The sequence below is a fragment of the Balaenoptera borealis genome, assembly GCF_965194805.1.
Source record: "Balaenoptera borealis genome assembly, chromosome: 17".
Taxonomy (NCBI): domain Eukaryota; kingdom Metazoa; phylum Chordata; class Mammalia; order Artiodactyla; family Balaenopteridae; genus Balaenoptera; species Balaenoptera borealis.
Genome location: NC_138876.1, coordinates 13,852,012 through 13,871,840, shown reverse-complemented (window position 1 = coordinate 13,871,840; position 19,829 = coordinate 13,852,012). Strand labels below are relative to the sequence as shown.

General features: G+C 34.5%; 1 protein-coding gene and 1 long non-coding RNA gene across 5 annotated transcripts in view; one reads left to right on the top strand and one right to left on the bottom strand.

Moving 5' to 3' along the window:
• The window catches only part of LRATD2 (LRAT domain containing 2), a 590,601-nt gene that overhangs the window by 145,955 nt on the left and 424,817 nt on the right, over nt 1–19,829 (bottom strand). The gene's annotated exons all lie outside the window — the stretch shown is intronic.
• LOC309614592 lies at nt 4,185–15,436 on the top strand. Its single transcript, XR_014236308.1, has 2 exons — nt 4,185–4,286; nt 4,630–15,436. It is a non-coding gene; the product is annotated as an uncharacterized lncRNA (long non-coding RNA).

Here is a 19,829-nt window from a genome sequence, read left to right as displayed (position 1 = left end):
AAGAAAGAAACAAAAGAGAAGTCAAGGATATTCTAAAGTATTTTTCTTGAGCAACTAGAAATAATGAAAATGTCATTGTCACATACAGAATTGTGTCTTCCTGAAATTCATATTTTGAAGCCCTAACCTAACCCCTAAGTGACTGCATTGGAGATAGAGCCTTTAAGGAGGGGGTCAAGGTTAAACCAATGAGGTCATAGGGGTAGAGCCCTGATCCCATAGAACTGGTGTCCTTTTAACAAAGTAAAAGACTCCAGAGCTCCATATTTTTCTGCCACGTGTGGACGCAGCAAGAATGTGGCTGTCTAGAAGCCAGGAAGAAGATCCTCACCAGAAATCAAATCAGCTGCCACCTTGATCTTGGACTTCCCTGTCACCAGAACTGTGAGAAATAAATTTCTGCTGTTTAAGTCACCCAGTCTCTGGTATATTGCTATGGAAACTTGAGCAGACTAATTCAGTCATTAACCAAGAAGCAGAAGGGAGTTTTAGGGTCAGCGATGAGGGAGAAAATAGTCATTCCTGTTATGGACGCATACAGTTTGATATGCCTATTGACTATCAAAATAAAGATATTGTACAGGCTCTCCTCTGCCGATGCTTTGCCTTCCTCCTGACTTACAAAAAGAGATTCCTGTTCTTCTTGCCCACCGTTTAATTGCTCTTCTCCCAAGAAGGATGAATGGCTATTCTGATTTATACATGGTGTCAGTGGGGTCTCAAAAACATCTCCTTCTGTCTCTCTGTCCCTATGTCTGTCTCTGTCTCTGCATCTCTTTTTCCCTCTCTCCCTCCCTCTCTCAAGCATAGTGGACTGTCTTTTCTGGGTCTTGATTCCATGTAATAAACCTGCCTCTGCTTTCTGCATTTAAGCCTGTAACTAAACCAGGCAGACCCTGTTGTTCCAGTTCAGATTTCTTCAATTTAGAGGGAAAGGAAAAGTTAGCCAGACCTTTGCCTCAAGTCCCTACTATCTTTAATAATTCAACTTTACTGGGAAATACTATAGTGGTACAACATTTGGTCAATTTGGCATAATTTATTTATTCAATAAATATTTATATCGAATGTCTACTACATTTTAGAAACAATCCTAGAGTTTTAGTATATATTACTGGAAAAAAGGACACATATTCCTGTTCTTATGTATCTTATATCTTTTTATTTATACTCCTGGCCAAAACCCTTGAAAATGGTTGAAGAGTAAAGTTTAGAGAGGAAGAAAGATAACAACATTACACACTCCTTCATGATAAACAAAAAAAATCCTTCCAGCAAACTAAAAATAAAACAGAACTTCTTCAATCTGATTAGGAGTTTATATAGTTTTATAGGTATTGTCATACTTAATGGTGAAAGACTGAATGTCTTCTTGCTAAGATTGGAAGCAAGGCAAGGATGTCCACTCTCACAACTTAAATGCAGGAGTAATTTGGAGGTTCTAACAAGTATAGTAAGGCAAGAAAAAGAAACAAAAGATATAAAGATTGGAAAGAAAGATGTAAGTCCATTTTTATTCACAGATAATATGACTGCATACATAAAATATGTAAGGGAATTTGCAAATTACCAAAACTAATCATTTATTTTGCCAAGATTATTGCATATAAAATCTATATACAAAAATCAGTCATACTTCTATATACTAACAAAAAACTTTTGGAAAATACAATAAAATATGTAAAAATACTCATCTTAAATATTTATAATAAATTTAATTAAAGACGTATAAAACCTCTACACTAAAAAAAAAAAAATGCCCCCCAAAATGCTCCTGGAATACCTAATTAATTGGAAATACACCACGTTTATGGGTTGAAAGACTAGATAGTTTTTAAGTTGGCGGTTCTCTATCAGCTTATAGATTGAATGTAATCCCAGTTGATATCACAAAAATTAAAAAAAAAAAAAGAAAGATATGGAAAGCTACTTCTAAGATTGCTATGGGCATGTGTATAATCTAAAAAATCTTGAAAACAAAGAACAAAGTTGGAAAACTTATACCACCTGACACTATCAAGGTTGGGATACCTAAACTGTCAGATTTCAGGATTTACTATAATTCTACCCGAAATCAAGATTGTCTGGTATTGACATAAAGTTAAATCTGTGGGGAAAAAAAGGGAAGCCCAAGAGTAAATAATCACGTATATGATCAACTGATTTCAACACAGCGCCTAAGAAATTCATTGGGGAAAATAGCAGTCTTTCCACTAAATGCTCCTGAAGCAACTGGCTATTCATATTTTAAAAATGAAGCTTAACCCCTTTCTCACAGCATAAGAAAAAATTAACTTAAGATACAGACTTAAATGTGAATGCTAAAGCAATCAAACTTTTTAAAGAAAATAGAGGAGAATTTATTTATCACTCTGTTAAATTGGACTTTATCAAATTAAAAACTTCTCAAAACATTACCATTAAAATATAAAAATACAAGCCACAGCCTGGGAAAAGCTATTTGAAATAAAATATATCTGATGAACTCATATGTAGAATGTTCAGAGAACTTTGATAAATCAAAAAGGAAAAAGATGAACACCCAACTTTTAAAAAATGGTAAATAATTTAAACAGGAACCTCACAAAAGAAAATATCAAAATGGCCTATAAGCATATGGAAAGGTACAACATCATTAGTCTTCAGAGATGCAAATGATGCGATATCTCCCCCAAACCACCAGAATGGCTAAGTTTTATAACACCAACAATAGTGTGTCATAGGTTGCTAAGAGCACCCTGAAGTTCAGTGATTTACTAGAAGGACTCAAAGAGGGTAAATAATTCTCCCAGCAATGATGTGTGACAAAACATATGGAATATTGTCAACCAAGCCTTGGTATCCAGGGATTTTATTGGAGTTTTGTCACATAGGCATGGAGTGCCATGTAGCTGACCTTATTACTTGGTCTCCAGCCCCTCAGAGGTCCATGTTTCCCATCATAAATCACATTGTTAGAAGGAATGCTTGGTCTGGTATACAAAGTCGCTTTTATCAGGCAAGACATTCTGAGGATTCAAGGTTACTTTCAGGAGCTGGTCAAGGAGGAGTTGATTGTTGGCATGCGCAGGGTTTGAGCACCCCAAACCTGGTGAGTTAAACCTTTATTGGAGAAATATAATGTGTTGGTGATGATATGGAAAAACTAGAACTCTTATGCATTGCTTGTGGGAATTTAAAATAGCAAAATCACTTTGGAAAACTTTTTAAAGTTTGTAAAAATATTAAAGTACACATACTCTGTGACCAAGAAATTTCACTCACACGTATATACCAAAGAGAAATAAGTGTATATGTCCATAAAATATTTCACAGGAAGATTCATAGCAGCTTTATTCATTACATTAAAAAATGGAAACAGACTAAGTGTCTATGGACAGGATAATAAATAAATTGTAGTATATTCATACAATGAAATATTACTCAGAAATTAAAAGGAATAAACTACTGGTGTACATAACAGTATTGAATGAGTCCTTAACATTTGCTTTTGATCAAAAGAAGGCAGACACAAAAGAATATAAACTGTAAAAATTTCATGACTATAAAGTTCAAAAACAAACAAAATGTATCTAATGTTACAGAAGTCAGAATAATGGCCAAGGAGTTAGGAAGAGATATTGACCACAGAGAATTTTCTGAGTTGTTGGAAATACTATAACTTGATATGGAAGGTTGTCACAGAGATACAGACCTGAAAAATTCATTGAGCCAAATAATTAATATTCGTGTATTTTACTGCATGTACTTTTTTCTTTAAATAATAAAATGCTTAATTTTTTTGAATTTCTTAGAAGTTTCTATCACATGGTATGCTCTGAACCAGTATATCTGAATGAATGAACAAATGAATGAATGCTTATCTTGATATTTTTGCTCTGTTCCCATGCTCATCAAGCCATATTCTGAAGATAAATACGTCTGTCTTTGTATAATTATCTATAGGAAGAGAATGCAATGAGCAGAAGGCACAGGCAAATAGTTCACTTGATTATTTTATTTTTATTGTAATTGAATACGTTGTCATTCTAGTGTTTATGGGTCAGTATCATGTGAATTTAGTAATGGAGGCCAGTGCCTAAGAACTGGATTATCACTGGGTATATTAGCAATTTTATTTCAAATGAAGAAAGCTCAAAATTAGACTGTGAGACAGAGGGATTTCTGTAAGGTTTTCTCCTGAGTGCTCTGTCAGCCTTTGTAAGGCAAAAAACTGTTACGTTAAATACTTCTATCAAACTGCTTGATATGTTAATTTCTTAAAAACTCAGAATTGGACTTCCCTGGTGGCACAGTGGTTAAGAATCCGCCTGCCAATGCAGGGAACACGGGTTTGAGCCCTGGTCCGGGAAGATCCCACATGCCGCGGAGGAACTAAGCCCGTGCGCCACAACTACTGAAGCCTGCGCTCTACAGCCCGCGTGCCACAACTACTGAAGTCCGCGCGCCTAGAGCCCGTGCTCCACAGCAAGAGAAGCCACCGCAATGAGAAGCCTGCGCAGTGCAACAAAAAGCAGCCCCCGCTCGCCGCAACTAGAGAAAGCCCGCGCATAGCAACAAAGACCCAACACAGCCAAAAATAAATAAATAAATTAAAAAAAAAACCAAACTCACAATTATTATTGTGAGCTCCTCTGATTATATTATGTGATATTATTGCTCATAGAACAATAGAATGTTGTGCTTAGAAGAGATCTTAGTAGCTGTCTAGAGCAATCCCTTCATTTTAAATGTGGGGAAACTAGACATTCCTTTACTTGAGATTTAAGGGCTTGATGGGTTCTTTGTGGGTTTGCTGAGCTATGAACTAATTCTGAATTTCCTGCCCCATGGCCTCTTTTTATGTGAAACAAATAAATTTTTCTGTGTTTACCAACCCGATCTTAATACTTTCCCCCCTTGCAGCCAGGAATATTTCTAACTAATGCAAACCTCTTTACACATGATCTATTACAGCCTTGTACGTTTACAAATGCAGCATTTGAAAGCCAAGAGAAATTAATTTCCGGAACGATACCTGACTTTTCAATGTCAATGCTTCAGCAATAGTCAGTGGTGTAATATCTTCAGAGTACTGGAAGAAAGAACTTGGGACTTAGAATTTTACATTCAACTAAGTAATCATCTAAAAATGAGGATGCAATAATAATATTCCTATGCATACAAAGTTTCTCAGAAATTTTACCACATTAAGCCTCTTTGAAAGAGCTGTTGAAGGTTATACCCCAGCAAGACAAAGCATAAATCTGGGAGTTAATAATAAAGTATAAGAAATATAAATAAATTAAGATTTTAATAAGATATATCCTAAATAAAGAATTACTTATAAAAATATTTGTAATAACTTCGAAATTTAAGAGTGATGGTGGGAGATAAGATCTGCTCTGCAAGAAATACATATACTGCTAAACTTTGAGCATGGAGAGGGAAAAGTAAATTTAAGTGTGGATGGTACTAAATCAGGATTCAATCTCTCTAATTCAAGGTAGAAAGAAGTAAAACTATAAGCAAAAAGAGCTTAGTAATTAGAAGGCATAAGATTAAGGGGCAAAATTAGATCATAATATTTACATATACACATATTTATTATATACTGTACATTTAATATAAAGTAAATTTTAATAAATTAAAACTGGTTAAACTCATTGGTGAAAGAGAATACTCGGATTGTATTATGTTATAACAAAAACAGCAACAACAAATATATAATAAACTAATTTTCATCACTGATTTCTGTAAGAAACATTCTTAATGGACATATAAGTGTGAAAAATGAAGTTACTGTAAAAAACGTGAGGCAAATGTAAACCAGAAGAAATATAGAGTAGCAATATTAGCACAGCACAAGATAGATTTTATGACAGCAGCATAATCAGTGGCAAAGAGGAGTGCTGCTTACTGTGAAAAACAGTGATCGATCTAGAAGATAGAACAATCAGCAAATATATGCATGTAACTGCATATAAGTTCAAAATATATTAAAGCAACAAGTGACAGATTAGTGATTAATCTTGTAATTGGACATCTTAACATATCACTCTCAGAAACTGATAAAAAGAGCAGAAAAAACAAACAAGACCATAGATTTGTCTGAGTTGATGAATGAGGATAATCCAGAGATACATAGAGAATTTTCTGTACCATTTGGAACAGTCACAAAAATCTGTCACTTGCTAGACCACAAATGTATCTTTAAACTATTCTAAAGAATTAACATTCTACCATACAGTTTCTCCTTTACATACACAAAACATATAAAGTTAGAAATGAATGTCCAAAAGGATAAAATTTTAAATCACTTATGTCTTTAAATCAATAAAGCACTTATGGAAAACCCCTGTATTAGAGAAGATAAACAGTAAGTGACAAAATACTTAGAGCTAAATGACAATGAAACAATGCAAAACAAAATGTGTGGGATGTATGTATTTTTTTAAAATCCATAGATAGGGAAAATAGAAAGACCAAAAACATGAGCTAAGCATTCAACATAAAATCTAGCAATAAAGAGCAAAAAGTCTTATATGTCCAGTACTATGGAAGTCCAGGTAAATATCTTAGCTGCCTTAAAATACACACATTCTAGATAATTCATAACAAATTTATTTTAAATACATTTCTGAGTGCACAGGATAGTATGGGAAATCCCCAAAGGCCAGGAATAATAAAGAGAGGTCTGAAATTACAGAGAAACCTACAAGAGAACTTGCAAACCCATGCTTCCCTAGGATCTAAGCCAGTATTTGGAACTCAGAATTTGGGGTATTATTCTGTCTTGAAAGAATAGGAGACAAGTCTTCAGGGCTATGTCAGGTCAATGAGTTCCTTCGAAGCTGACACCCAAATAAGGATTCTTGTGCAGGAAATTAAGGAAGTACTGCTAGAAGAAACCAATAAAGAGTGGAGAAAATAAAAGAGGAAAGAGGAGGAAGCCAAGCAAAGGTATAATCTGAGGCAAAGTCCTATTAAGGTAGCTTCAACCTGATCTCACAGAGGGATTCTAATTTTATTATTTAGTTATTATGTATTATTATTTGTATAAGTTAATATAATGTATAACTTTTCATTATAATATATTAATTTTATTATAATATTGAGATGTTATTATTATCATAAAAATAATATTATAATAAATAATTTATCCTGACCCAAGGAAAAGAAAACTGGGTTTCCAAAGTTTTGTACCTATCTGTAATTAGCTAAGGGCATGTAGGGGGAAGTTGGGGGGATAAACTCTTAGTAACTTCTAGTTCTGTGGGCAAACTCAATACAATGGCTCTGGTAGTTCAAAGGAGGTCCTCTGATGAAGGTCTTTAGGTTAAAATGGATTTGAGGGAATCTGTGCACATCACTAACATTTTCTGCTAAAGTGAGGGAACAGAAATGGAGAGACCCAGCATTCCTGGACACTCAAAGAAGTACAACTTCCATAAAAGTGTGGGCATGGGGACATCTAACTACTTAGAAATTGAAGCAATGAAAGAGCTTATTTATTTCTTCCTCTACCATGGAAATACTTTTAACAAAAAACAATAGTATTTCTCTAGAATTTATGGCTATAGGTTATGTTGTCACATGCAACTTATGTATACTATCCTCAGGACCAGTCACAGTGAGACCCAATGCAAAATTAAAATGTGACATTCTTTGCTTAAAAATTATTACAAACTTCAAGATGATGACAACAGAGCATTAAGCCAAGTATGATGGTCTTCCTAGTGTGGGACCCTGTGTGACTGCATAGGTCACACACTGTGAAGCTGGCCTTAACCATCTTCTCAATAAGATAATCACTAGGCCAACATACATACGTACGTACATACATACATCTATACGTAAGTACATACATACATGAATGAATGTTGTTTCATGTTGGTAACGTTTGGAACATGCAGTAGAAATGAATTAAAATCTTATCTTGAGAAAACCATGCCTAATCTATGTCCCTTAGGGTTTCCACGGAATAAATTGAGCTAATTATCAACTTAAAATGAAAAAAATATTTACAAAACACACATTTCCGAGAGACGAGGCATAGAAATTGCAAACAGAAGAGTTACACACCCAAAGAGATCAGATACTAGAATTATCATATAAAGAATAAAAGAAATAGAAAATTATAATACAATATATATGAGAAACAAGAGGCTATAAATAGTAACCAGAATTTTTTTTTAAGGAACAACATGGAATTCTAGAAGTGAAAGATATAATTGTTGAAATACAAAACTTAATAGATGAGGAGTTCTGCTTTCATGTATGACACAGCAACTTCAAGGTAGATCATCCACCTACAGATAACAATTATGGACTCTGAGCAAAATTTAAAAAGCAACTCCTTACATATCCATTACCATTGGCAAAAAAATAAATAAATAAAATAAAATAAAATAAAAAACTAAATAATAAAAAAATAAAAAGCAACTACTGAAGGTAGACTTTAGGGACGAGCTGAAATCTGGAAGAAGAGATGGGACTGGGTGAGATCCTCACCTTAGCAGTTGTGGCCTGAGGGTCAGCTCTGGTCATTCCATGTGGAGGAGCCTGAAGCTCTGATAAAAACATGTCATCTTTCTTGCACAAGGAATAAAGAAGCTGGGGTGGTGATCTTTATTGCCCCAAAGTGAGGGACTTATCCAAAAGAAAAGGGACAGGTAAGGGGAACTGCAGTCACGTTGTACTTGTAACTTTGTCCAATCTCTGCCTGATTGCTGAAATACACGTTTATAGGACAGACAGCAAAGAACCCAGCAAAGTAAACATATAAAAATGCCTTCAATTGCACAGAGATCTGAGCTAATGCATTCTGTAGGAGAATTTGTTAAACGAAGTAACAAGCAAATGAATACAACACTCTTTTGAGGAGTAAGGGCCTTTGATCCCAAAGACCGCCTATAATATAACATTCAAAATGTAAAGGATAGAATCCAGAATTACTCAATATACAAAGAAGCAGGAAAACATAATCTATTAGAAAAAAACAATGAAGAGATTCTCAATCTCATTAGTAATCAGAGAAGTGAAAATTAAGAGAATACATAGATACTTTATACTCATTATTATGACAAAAAAGAAAGTTTAATAATATAAGATGTTGGAGAAGATGAAGAGAAAGAAAATCTCACGCTCTTATTTTGAGAGTGTAAACTGAAGTAGCTGTTAGGAGAACCACCTGAAAGTTCATATTAAAATGAATAACAAATGTATACCCCATGCAGGATTGCACTCCTAAGTATAAATATACACCTTGGAGAAATTCCACACAAGAACAGAGGGGCACATGCAACAAGAATATAATTTCAGCATTGGTTTTTTTGCAAAGAAGTGAAATATCCTAGGTGTTATCCTTGGGGGAAAACTTCAGTGAATTATAGTCCATGGCTAGGCGGGACACTGTGTATTGGCCAGGTGAAATGAGCTATATCTACATGGAGAAAGTACTAAAGTAATGATACTTAAAAGGAAAACAGAATGTGATTTAAAGCCCAATAACATTTACTTAAATTTTAAACATGCACTTGCATATACAATACTTTATGAATATATATTACATATGTATTATATATACATAAACATAGATGGGAAAGATACATATTAAATATACAAGACTCTGTTTATAAAAGTGTGAATTGAGTTTGGGGGGTAGGCAGTAGGGTTGCCAGATTTAGCAAATAAAATTACAGGGCATCTGGTTACATTTGAATTTCAGATCAAAGATAAATAATACTTACTAATACCCAAGTAATATTGGATTAAAAAGACCTTCCCATCCTTAGGAATTTCAGCCTGAGGGGACGTACATAGAAAAGCAGCAGTAGTAGATTCTTTTGTTTTAGTCCCAAATATTGCATGAGACACACTTATACTAAATATGTGTACTAAAAAAATTTTTTTATCTGAAATTTGAATTTAAGTGGGCATCCTGTATTTTATCTGTCAAGCCTAATATGGAGAGAAGCAATAACATATAATAAGGAACAAAAGGTCTTGCACAGACATATCATAATGTGTTATGTCCAAAAACTATTGCCAACTCAATTCTGATACAGAATTTAAAAAAAAATCAGTAAATAAACAATTCAACCATGTAATTTTACAAAAATTATTTTGGGAATATAAATTATAGGTTTAAGTGATGTCATAAAATCTTGGGAGAAAATAATTCTATTATGTCAAGTACTTTAAAAAGTGGAGAAAATTTGTCCTTGGTTTTATTTACTTGGAAGGGACAAGCATCTTCCTGAGATGGTCATATTCCACCTCAGGCTACTCAGCACGAAGTCCTTCTTGAGTACATTCACTAAATATTAAATACAAAGTTGATTTTAGTCTACCAGAAATATAATCTTATTTAATAAGCACCATTTCTTATTCTATAGAATGTGTGTGTACGTTTATTAGAATTTGCTCATTTAAGCTTTAAACTACTGTGCTAATGTACTTATTGCTATTAATCATCTCAGCTCTCCTTTTATTCAGGGAAAAGAAAACTTAGCTCACCTGATTTACCTTATTTCTTTGCTTGTAATTGCAAATAAAATGAAAATGTTGCTGTACCCAGTTTAAATCTAACAAGATGCATAGTGTTGTTTTTTCAATAAAATGATGTAGACCAATTGAGATCTTTTCCTCTATACTTTATGTAAGTTCTCTACATAATGATTAAGTAACCTATAGAATGCCAAGTGTTGTATCCACACTGCATAGTGATGGAGGACCCTGGCCCAAAATTTGGTTCACATGTTGAGAATGATGACACCATGTACGCTCCTCGTGGGTAGGAAAAGGTTTGTGACTCACCTAATGAGTCTTTCTGGGTACAGCAGGATAGGCTCCCCAAGCTCGTCCCAAAGGGGCTTGAGATAGTATGGAAAGGAGGTTGGCTTGGGTGTTTATGATACTGGATGTGGGGGGTAGGTAGGGGCGGGGGCTTTCCATGCATAGGACAGGGCTTGTGTGGTACGAATTTTCCATTCATGCCAAAGGAGGGAGAACTGGGCTTTCTTATCAGTTTGACCAGATGTGGGGCAGGAGGAAAAGAAGGAGAAGTAGATCTTAAAAGCTGTCAGCAGTCAAACATCACAATGGAGTCAGACCCTTTACTACAAGCGCTAATAAAAGAAATGGAATCCTACTGATTGAGGAAATACAATTGACTAGAATTTTATATCACCACATTGCATTATAATGCAATTGAAATATATGAAGTAACCCAATCACAAATTAAACATATAAATAATAGAAGAGCAGGATAAACATGGCTATGCACAAAAGGTCTAATGGAACTGGAAGAATCATATTACTATAAGAAATATGAGTGTTAATGGCAATACCAGTTAAATTAAAAACGTTAAATTTTAATAACATTGCTTTATGTAGTATTTAGCAGATGCAGTGGCCATCTCTCAGAAGATTAGAGAAATATTTTATTATAATTCAAACTCAAAATATTGCTTAGAAAACCTGACGTGATCAATGACTTTTTTGTCATTGCCATTTCAAATTAAACTGAGCAAGGATTTCAGGCAGAAAGGAAATTATGAATAAAATCAAGTCTAGGTTTGTTTCCACTTTTTGACATTTCTAGAATGGTGTCATTCATTTTATAGAGTTTAGTCAAACTGTGAAGCAGCAGCAATCTCAGAATTTGGATGGTATTTTGAGATATTCTAAACATTGGTTTTGAGAATTAGCCATAAAGCATAATTCAATCCTAACTGAAAAGTATTCTTATACTGACACCTTTCTTTTCTCTTCCTTCCAGACAGCAGTGACCTTCCATTGTTGTTCAAACCATCGGTGGTAATGAATACTCAACTGTGTAGCCAAAAAAGTGTGATGGAGTGTCAAGTGACACCTCCCACCCACAACATACTGTTTTGCATTTACTGAATGACATTTGTAAGACTTCCTCTCTGCCACCCCTAAGACTTCTACTCTGTAAAATGTAAAGATTGTCTCCCCCCAATACACATTAACTAGGGCTCTTCCATTTCTGAAACTCTAAGCTCCTTTACCTTCTCTCAGTTTTTCTAATTAAATAAGAGGTACTTATAAGCCCGTTTGTCTTATTCTTCTTGCTTATTCTCCGAGTTTTGCCTCTCTGCAAAAGGGCCTCAGAGTAGGTAGCCTGGATCTGTCAGTTATTTTGATTTATGAAAGCTTATATTTATTTCTTTATACAAAAACAAATCTGCATATTATAGATATTTGAGAAAAAACAATCTGAAAAAATAAATATGAAGAAAAATCAATAGCGATGGTGCAGTGGAGGAAAAGAGAGCAGGCTAAGGAGATAAAGATAACAAGGAGAGGCATTTCAAAGACGATGGTCATGGAAGGATTCTCCAAAGTGATGACTTTTTGAGAAGCTCCTGAAAAGAGTGAGGATCTGAACTGTGATGCTGGAGAAGTAGCATTCCAGACAGAAGGAACAGTATGTGCAAAATCCGCAAATGAGAGGAGACTTGGTGCGTTCAAACACCAACCAGGTGGCCAGAAGGCCTTTGAGGCTTGAGTGCAGTGAGCAAGGTGGCAACGGTGAAGGAGCTTAAGTTTACCTCCGGGATTTTAGATTTTGTCCTAAGTCTGATGGAAAATTATTTGAAGGATGCTGAACAATGCCATGCTTTGATCTGGCTCACATATTTAAAAGGTTAATCTGTCCATTGTGTGAAAAATATTCTGGTGATAGAGTAAGAGCATAAACAGGAAGACCAATTAAGTGGCAAGAGCAGATGAGCAATTAGACAAAATTTTAATGGTTGTATTGGATGTAGAATGTGAGAGAAAAATAAAAATCAAAGATGACTCCAAACTTTCATACCTTAGCTATTGGGTACTTGATTCCTTCTGCAGAGATGAGAAAAATATGGGAGTGGCAGATGGGGTTGAGAGCTTGTTGAGTTTGAGATGTCTATCAGATATATAACTGGAAATGTTGATCAAGCAGGTGGAAACAAGAGTCTAGATTTCAGGGCAAGGTAAAAGATGGACCTAAATTTGGGAGTGATGGGCTCACTGAAGTAATAGGTCTGGACGAGAGCACATTGAAAGAGGGTGAATATATAGAGAGAAAAAGCCCATAGGTTGGACCTGAGAACACTGACATCTAGAGTTTGGAAAGGGAAGGGAAATCTGATGAAAGAATTTCAAGATAGGAAAAAAAATGCTATTAGTTGAAAATAACACCAGTGTTTGCTTTGAGGACAGGGATATTCTGAAAGGCAATTTTGCTAAAGGAAGAACAGAGAGCCTAGGACTCCCAATAAAAAGCAGGTTTCAAGGTACTGCAAGAACCAAAGGAAGATTTCCAGCTCCCACAAAAAGTGCTTGCCTCTGAGAATCTTTATTCTCAGAAATACAAGCTGTTTCTCATTGGCTGATTACCAATCATAATGACATATATTTTCATTTTTCAAAGCCTCTTCATACCTCATCCCATTTTATTTTCACAGCAATTCTTACTTAGAAGACATGATAAATTTCTAATAGCCATTTTATAGATGAGAAAGTTGAGGTTCAGCTGGTGAAGTGGTTTCCCCAAAGTTACACCACTAGTTAATGATGACACACCAGCTCAGCAACTAAAGACTTTTGACTCCTACTTCTTTCTACTTTGCATACCATCTATTCAAGCATTTTAAAACTTATGCAATGTTTCTTTTTTTTCTCACAAAGAGTATTTTATACAGTAAATTATACACACATAGGACAAAAAAATGCCAAGGAAAAATCTTCAATATCCATCCATTCCATTTAACCAACCGCAGATTTATAAACCTATTGATCAACTCCATAAATAATTTTCTGAGCACCTCCTATGTAAATCAGACATCATGTTACACAGATATACTAAGATTAGGAAGGAGTAGTATTTGCCCTCAAGATGATCATAATCTGAGGGATTTTTTCACACTTTTACTTGTTATGCAATAATGGTAATTCATACCACTTTTTTTGTGATTGGTTATTGTCTACATTAACAAATATTTTCAGATTTCATCATGGGCTTTACTTCCCCAGAATAACAAGTTCTAGCTTATGGGATAGAAATTTATATTTTATTTTCTCATTTGAAACTACAGGTTGCACATTAATAAGTTGTTAAAACAGACCTTAGATATCATTAATCAGACACTTTCATCATATGGCTAGGAAATTAAAGCCCAGACAAGTGAAAAGTGATCTGACTAAGCTCCAAAGCTAATCCATGGCATTGACATTGAAAGCTACACTGTTTGTTAAAGCAGTTTTTCAGATCTCTGAGTTCTGGCCAAGGATACTTCCTGGTTGCCAAAAGTTTCCAAGAAGTTTATCTCGGAAACTCTATGAGTTTCTTACCCAAGAATTAATTTTACCAAGCCAGATGGTTTTGTTGGCAAGAATGGGGTATCACAATCCAAATTTTGAAGTCAGAGAGGGAGCTTGCATTTCATTATAGAATTCAGATGATCGATGTTCACTATTTGAGATCTTAGTCAGGTATTTTCAAGCTTGGGAAAGCAATGTATTAGCATCTCCAGATAGTACCCAGATATTTCCTTTTTATTTAGCTTGAGCACAAAGTCCCTTATTAATAATATTATATTAATTTTTTAATCTCATCTGAAAACATCACTAATGTGAAGCTACCATAACATTTTTTTGAGGTTTATTATTGTAATCTCAGTGTCTTAATTAAAACAACAAAGGCTGATTTCTTACTTGTGCAAAGTCTGTTACAGGTTTGGGCCTCTTTCCAGGGAAGCAGCTTTTCATGTTATGGTTTAGCAGTGGATCTCCATATCGAGCAATACTTTCACAGTCACTTCAGCTGAGAGGGGTGGGCTGGAGGTTCAAGTATCAGAAATTGGATGTTTCCACATGGAAGTGCCACACATCACTTTGACTCACACAGTCATACCCAAATATTTAGGGGAACAATAGTTACATCTACTGTAGTTATCCTTGTTTAGCTGAATGTATAGTTGATATTTACAATAGCCAAGACATGGAAGTGTCCACTGACAGATGAATGGATAAAGAAGATGTGGTGTATATATACAATGGAATACTACTCAGTAATAAAAAAGAATGAAATAATGCCATTTGTAGTAACATGGATGGACCTAGAGATTATCACATTAAGTGAAGTCAGACAGAGAGAGACAAATATCATAGGATACCACTTACATGTGGAATCTAAAAAAATGATGTAAACGAACTTATGTACAAAACAGAAATAGACTGACAAACATAGAAAACAAGCTTATGGTTACCAAAGGGAATAGCAGGGGATGGGAGGGGACAGATAAATTAGGAGGTTGGTATTAACAGATACATACTACTATATATAAAATAGATAAACAACAAGGACCTACTGTACAGCACAGGGAACTCTACTCAATATCTTGTAATAACCTATAAAGGAAAAGAATCTGAAAAAGTACATATATACATATAACTGAGTCAGCTGTGCACCTGAAACTAACACAATATTGTGTTAAAAAATGGTTAAAAAAACCCCACAATAAAAGGAATTGCTGATTAAAATTGTTCACATTTTTGGTCCTCTTAAGAAAAACTTGGTGATTAAGAACATAAGTGGAAAATCAAGGCCACATAATCAACCTAAGAGGCAGCTAAGCATTTACACTGTGTCAATCACTGTGCAAAGAGCTTTTCAGATATTATTTTATTTAAAGTAGTCTCACAACAACCTTAAAAAGTTGGTATTACTGTTGCCTTTTTATATATAAACAACTTGAAGTTCGATGATTTGTCCAAGGTTACACACTAGCTTAACAATGAGGCAAGCCTTTTAAAGTCAAAAAACTCCCAAATAACAATAATTTGTGTAACAAATTCTTTTAAGACTAAACCTATTAAATAAAAATCGTAATAGTAACAAAGGAAATGTCTTGCCTTTTGCTTCCTAAGAAAACTTTCACCTTCTTTTCAAAGAACACTCCTGAACAACCAGGAATGCTAGAGTCACTCAATTCTTAGACTTTTTATAGCGTTTATTGTTGTGCTTTCATTTGATAATAACTCCCATATTGCCCTGACAGATGTTTTCCATTGTTATCTTAAACTGTTATTTACACCATTTTGAGGGTAGGAATCATATCTGCTTTTATCTTGTGTTCCCATTAACAAGGAACAAAGTTCCTTGCACACAGAAGGTGCTTCATGAATTTATTTTTTAAGGAATTGTCACTGCTTCTTTGAAGGGAACAATGGTACAAAGAAGAGCATTATAAGAATATTACAATGACTGATATGACACATTTGATGATTCCTTTGTTTTTGCATTATGTACACATTATCTAGAATTTTAAATGTTCTTTCGCAGCAGGATGCTTATTATTAAATCATGGAAAACATAGAAAGGGAGAACGGAGTTGGGGGAGACTTGGCCTTGGAAATACTCATCTTGAGCCTCTATAGGACTTAATTTTCACCTTGGTGGCTGTGAGAGTATCCAGGTTGGGATAATATTTGAATTGCTTGTCAGGTGTGTTAGACAAGCTGACATAAATCTCATTTCACATTGACATTCTTCAACTAAGATCTAACAGCCTAAAACTTCAGAGAGATGCTGCCCCAAGCACCACAAAATCTTAAGGTTTGGAATGTCTTCAAGAAAGGACGAAAAGGAGTGGTGATTCATTTTCTTGACGGTTACCAAGAATGATGCAGTGTCTTTAGAAGTCTGACAACTGGCTGCCCTGTAGAGGCCCCCAAAGTATTCCTTGCAAATATTCAATTATGCTTCTCAGAATAGGTCTTGCTTTAGAAAATTTAATAGGATGAATTTCTGTCTAAAAATAGTTTGCTCTCCACCCTCACCAGCTCCCGTTCTGGCTGATCTAGATAACGGAGAGTCTTTCAAAGTGCAGAAAGGATGCTAGAGAGAGCAAATCCTGGCATAAAAGGTTAAAAATAAAAGTCATTATGTATGAAATAAATCTATCCTAATTTTCCTCATCTCTATTTTCTGTTCTTTCACTTAGTTCCTAGGCATGATTATATATATATATGTTTTTTTTTTTAACACTTTCTCTTCTCTTGTCCCAGGTGTCCACTTCTTCTTCTATGTGAAGTAGGTTGTCCTCCCTCTCTTTTCCTTATCTACTCCCGTTCATCAGTGAGATTTCAGTCAGTGCTTAGCGGGATTTTATCCTCAACCTTGATCCCAATAGTACACTTGATATTAAAGGAAGGGCTAATTGACATGAGTGTTGTATCTATTTATACTTGAGGCATGAAGGATTGACAAGGCATTATACAGAGTCCTCACAAACGGGTGTTCTTGTAAGAGATGAGGTAGGTAGTGGAGATAATTCATACCAAGTACCAAATATGTGTAAGTAGTTTTCTATATATTCATCTAAAATAAGTCTCAAAATAATACTGTGAAGTAAATTCTGTCACCCTCTCACAACTGTTATGGTTGATAAAACTGAAACTCAACTAAGTGGCATAGGTCTGAGAGAGTCCAAATCCCAGGCATGAGGGGAGATCTTTTTTTGCCAGAAGGCAAATTGCTTCTAGTGTCAGGGATGGTGTGTTAAACTTCGTTCCCACTGCAGGAGAGAGCTTTTGAATGAAAAAAAAAAAAAGTTCAAAGCAATGAGTCCAAATATATGCTTTGCCCTTGGCTCATTTTTGCTCATGCTGCTGAAGCCCCTGGTTTCAAATATAGCATCAATCCTGTGAATGGAGATGTTATGGAATAAAAAAAAATATGGTCTAGTTGGAAATAATTGCTATACATTTGCTCAGTGCTCAAGACTATAAAGGGATTTCAGATTCAAGTTAATGCAAATGGTGGAAGCCCTGATTAGTAGATGTGGGCCCTGCTGAGGCAGAGGTATGTGGGCCATGCAGAGTGCTAGAATCTGGGTGAAGTTATGGTGAAGGTGTCATCTACCTACTTTTCCTATAATCCCTGGTCTATTTGTAGTGATAGCCAGCTTTCATACAAAAACCCTTTCAGGTACATGTTTCAAATTTCACCTTCACCAAAAATGCTCGGGCTTCAGCAAAGCAGGAATAGTAGTCCCCATTTGACTGATGAAAAAAATTATATCCAGAGAATTTTAAAGTCTTCATAAAAGTATCGAAATGTGAAACTGTGATCCAAATAGAGAAGTCCTGGCCACAACCATATTGTGCTTTCCACATTACGCAAAAGGAGAGCATAATAAAAGAGGACTTATTAAATTAAATTTAAAATCATATCGTTGATATATAAAAAACAAAAGGAAAATGGCAGGTGTGAATCCAGCTATATAAATAATAATGTTAAATGTGAGTGGATTAAACACCCGAACCAAAAGTAAAATATGTCAGACTGAAAATATGACCCAACTATATGCAGTCTACAGGAGATATACTTTAGATTTAAGCAGACAAACAGATTGAAAGAAAAAAGATTTTTAAAAAGTTAGCATTCAATCAGCAACCATAGATAAGCTGGAATGGCTATATTAATATCTGACAAAATACACTGTAAAAGAAAAAACGTGACAGGAGACAAGATGGACATTCTATAATGATAAAAGAATAAATTCATCAGGAAGACATAACAATTACAAATATCTATGCACCTAACAATAGAGCCCTCAAAATGTGAAACAAAACTAACAGAATTGAAAGGATAAATAGATAGTTCAATAATAATAATTAGGGATTTCACTTCCCAACTTCAGTAGCTAGAACAACTAGATAGATTTACATGCATATAGAAGACTTAAATAAAACTATAAAACAATTGGATCTAATAAACATTTTTAGACCAGTCCACCCAGTAACAGTGGACTATAACTTCTCCCCAAACACATATAGAACATTCTCCAAGATAGTCTATATGCTAAACAATAAAACAGGTCGCAGTCAATTTAAAAGGATTGACATAAAGTGTGTTCTCAGTGGAATGAAATTAGAAATCAATAACAGAAGGAAATTTGCAAAAAATCACAAATATATGGAAATACAACAACACACTACTAAATAACTAACTGGCCATTGAAAAATTCACAAAGGAAACTAGAAAATATTTTGAGATGGATGAGAATAAAAATATGCCAGAATTTAAGAGATGTAACAAAACAGTGCTTATAGGAACATTTATAGCTGTAAACACCTATGTTAAAAAAATAAAGATCTTAAGTCAATAGCCTAAACTTAAGAAGCTAGAAAAAAAAAAGAGCAAAATAAATCCATAGTCAGCAAATGGAAGGAACAGATAAAGAATAGAATAGGAATCAGTGAAAAGAAAATGGAAAAACAAAAGAGAAAAACAATGAAACCAGAAGTTGGGTCTTTGAAAAGATCAACAGAGTTGAAAAACCTTTAGTGAGATTGACAAAGAAAAGCAAAGGTAAGACTCAAATTACTAAAATCAGGAATAAAAAGGGGATATTACTATTGGCTTTACAGGGAAAAAAAAAAGATTATAAGGGAATATTGTAAACAACTGTCTGCCAACAAATTAGGTAAGTTAGATGAAATGGACACATTTTTAGAAAAACACAAATTACCAACATCAACTGTATACAATCTGAATACAGCTACAACAGGAAAAGTCATTGAATTAGTAACAATTTTTCATGAAGAAAAGCCCATGGTCAAAGGTCTTCACTAGTGAAGTTCATCAAACATTGAAAGAAAAATTAATACTGATCCTTTATAAACTCTTACATAAAATAGAGGCAGAAATACTTCCTAATTCATTCCATAAGATAAGTATTACTCAGGTATCAAAACCAGATAAGACATTGCAAGAAAAGAAAACTACACACCAATATTCACTACTAATATAGATGCAAAAACCCTCAACA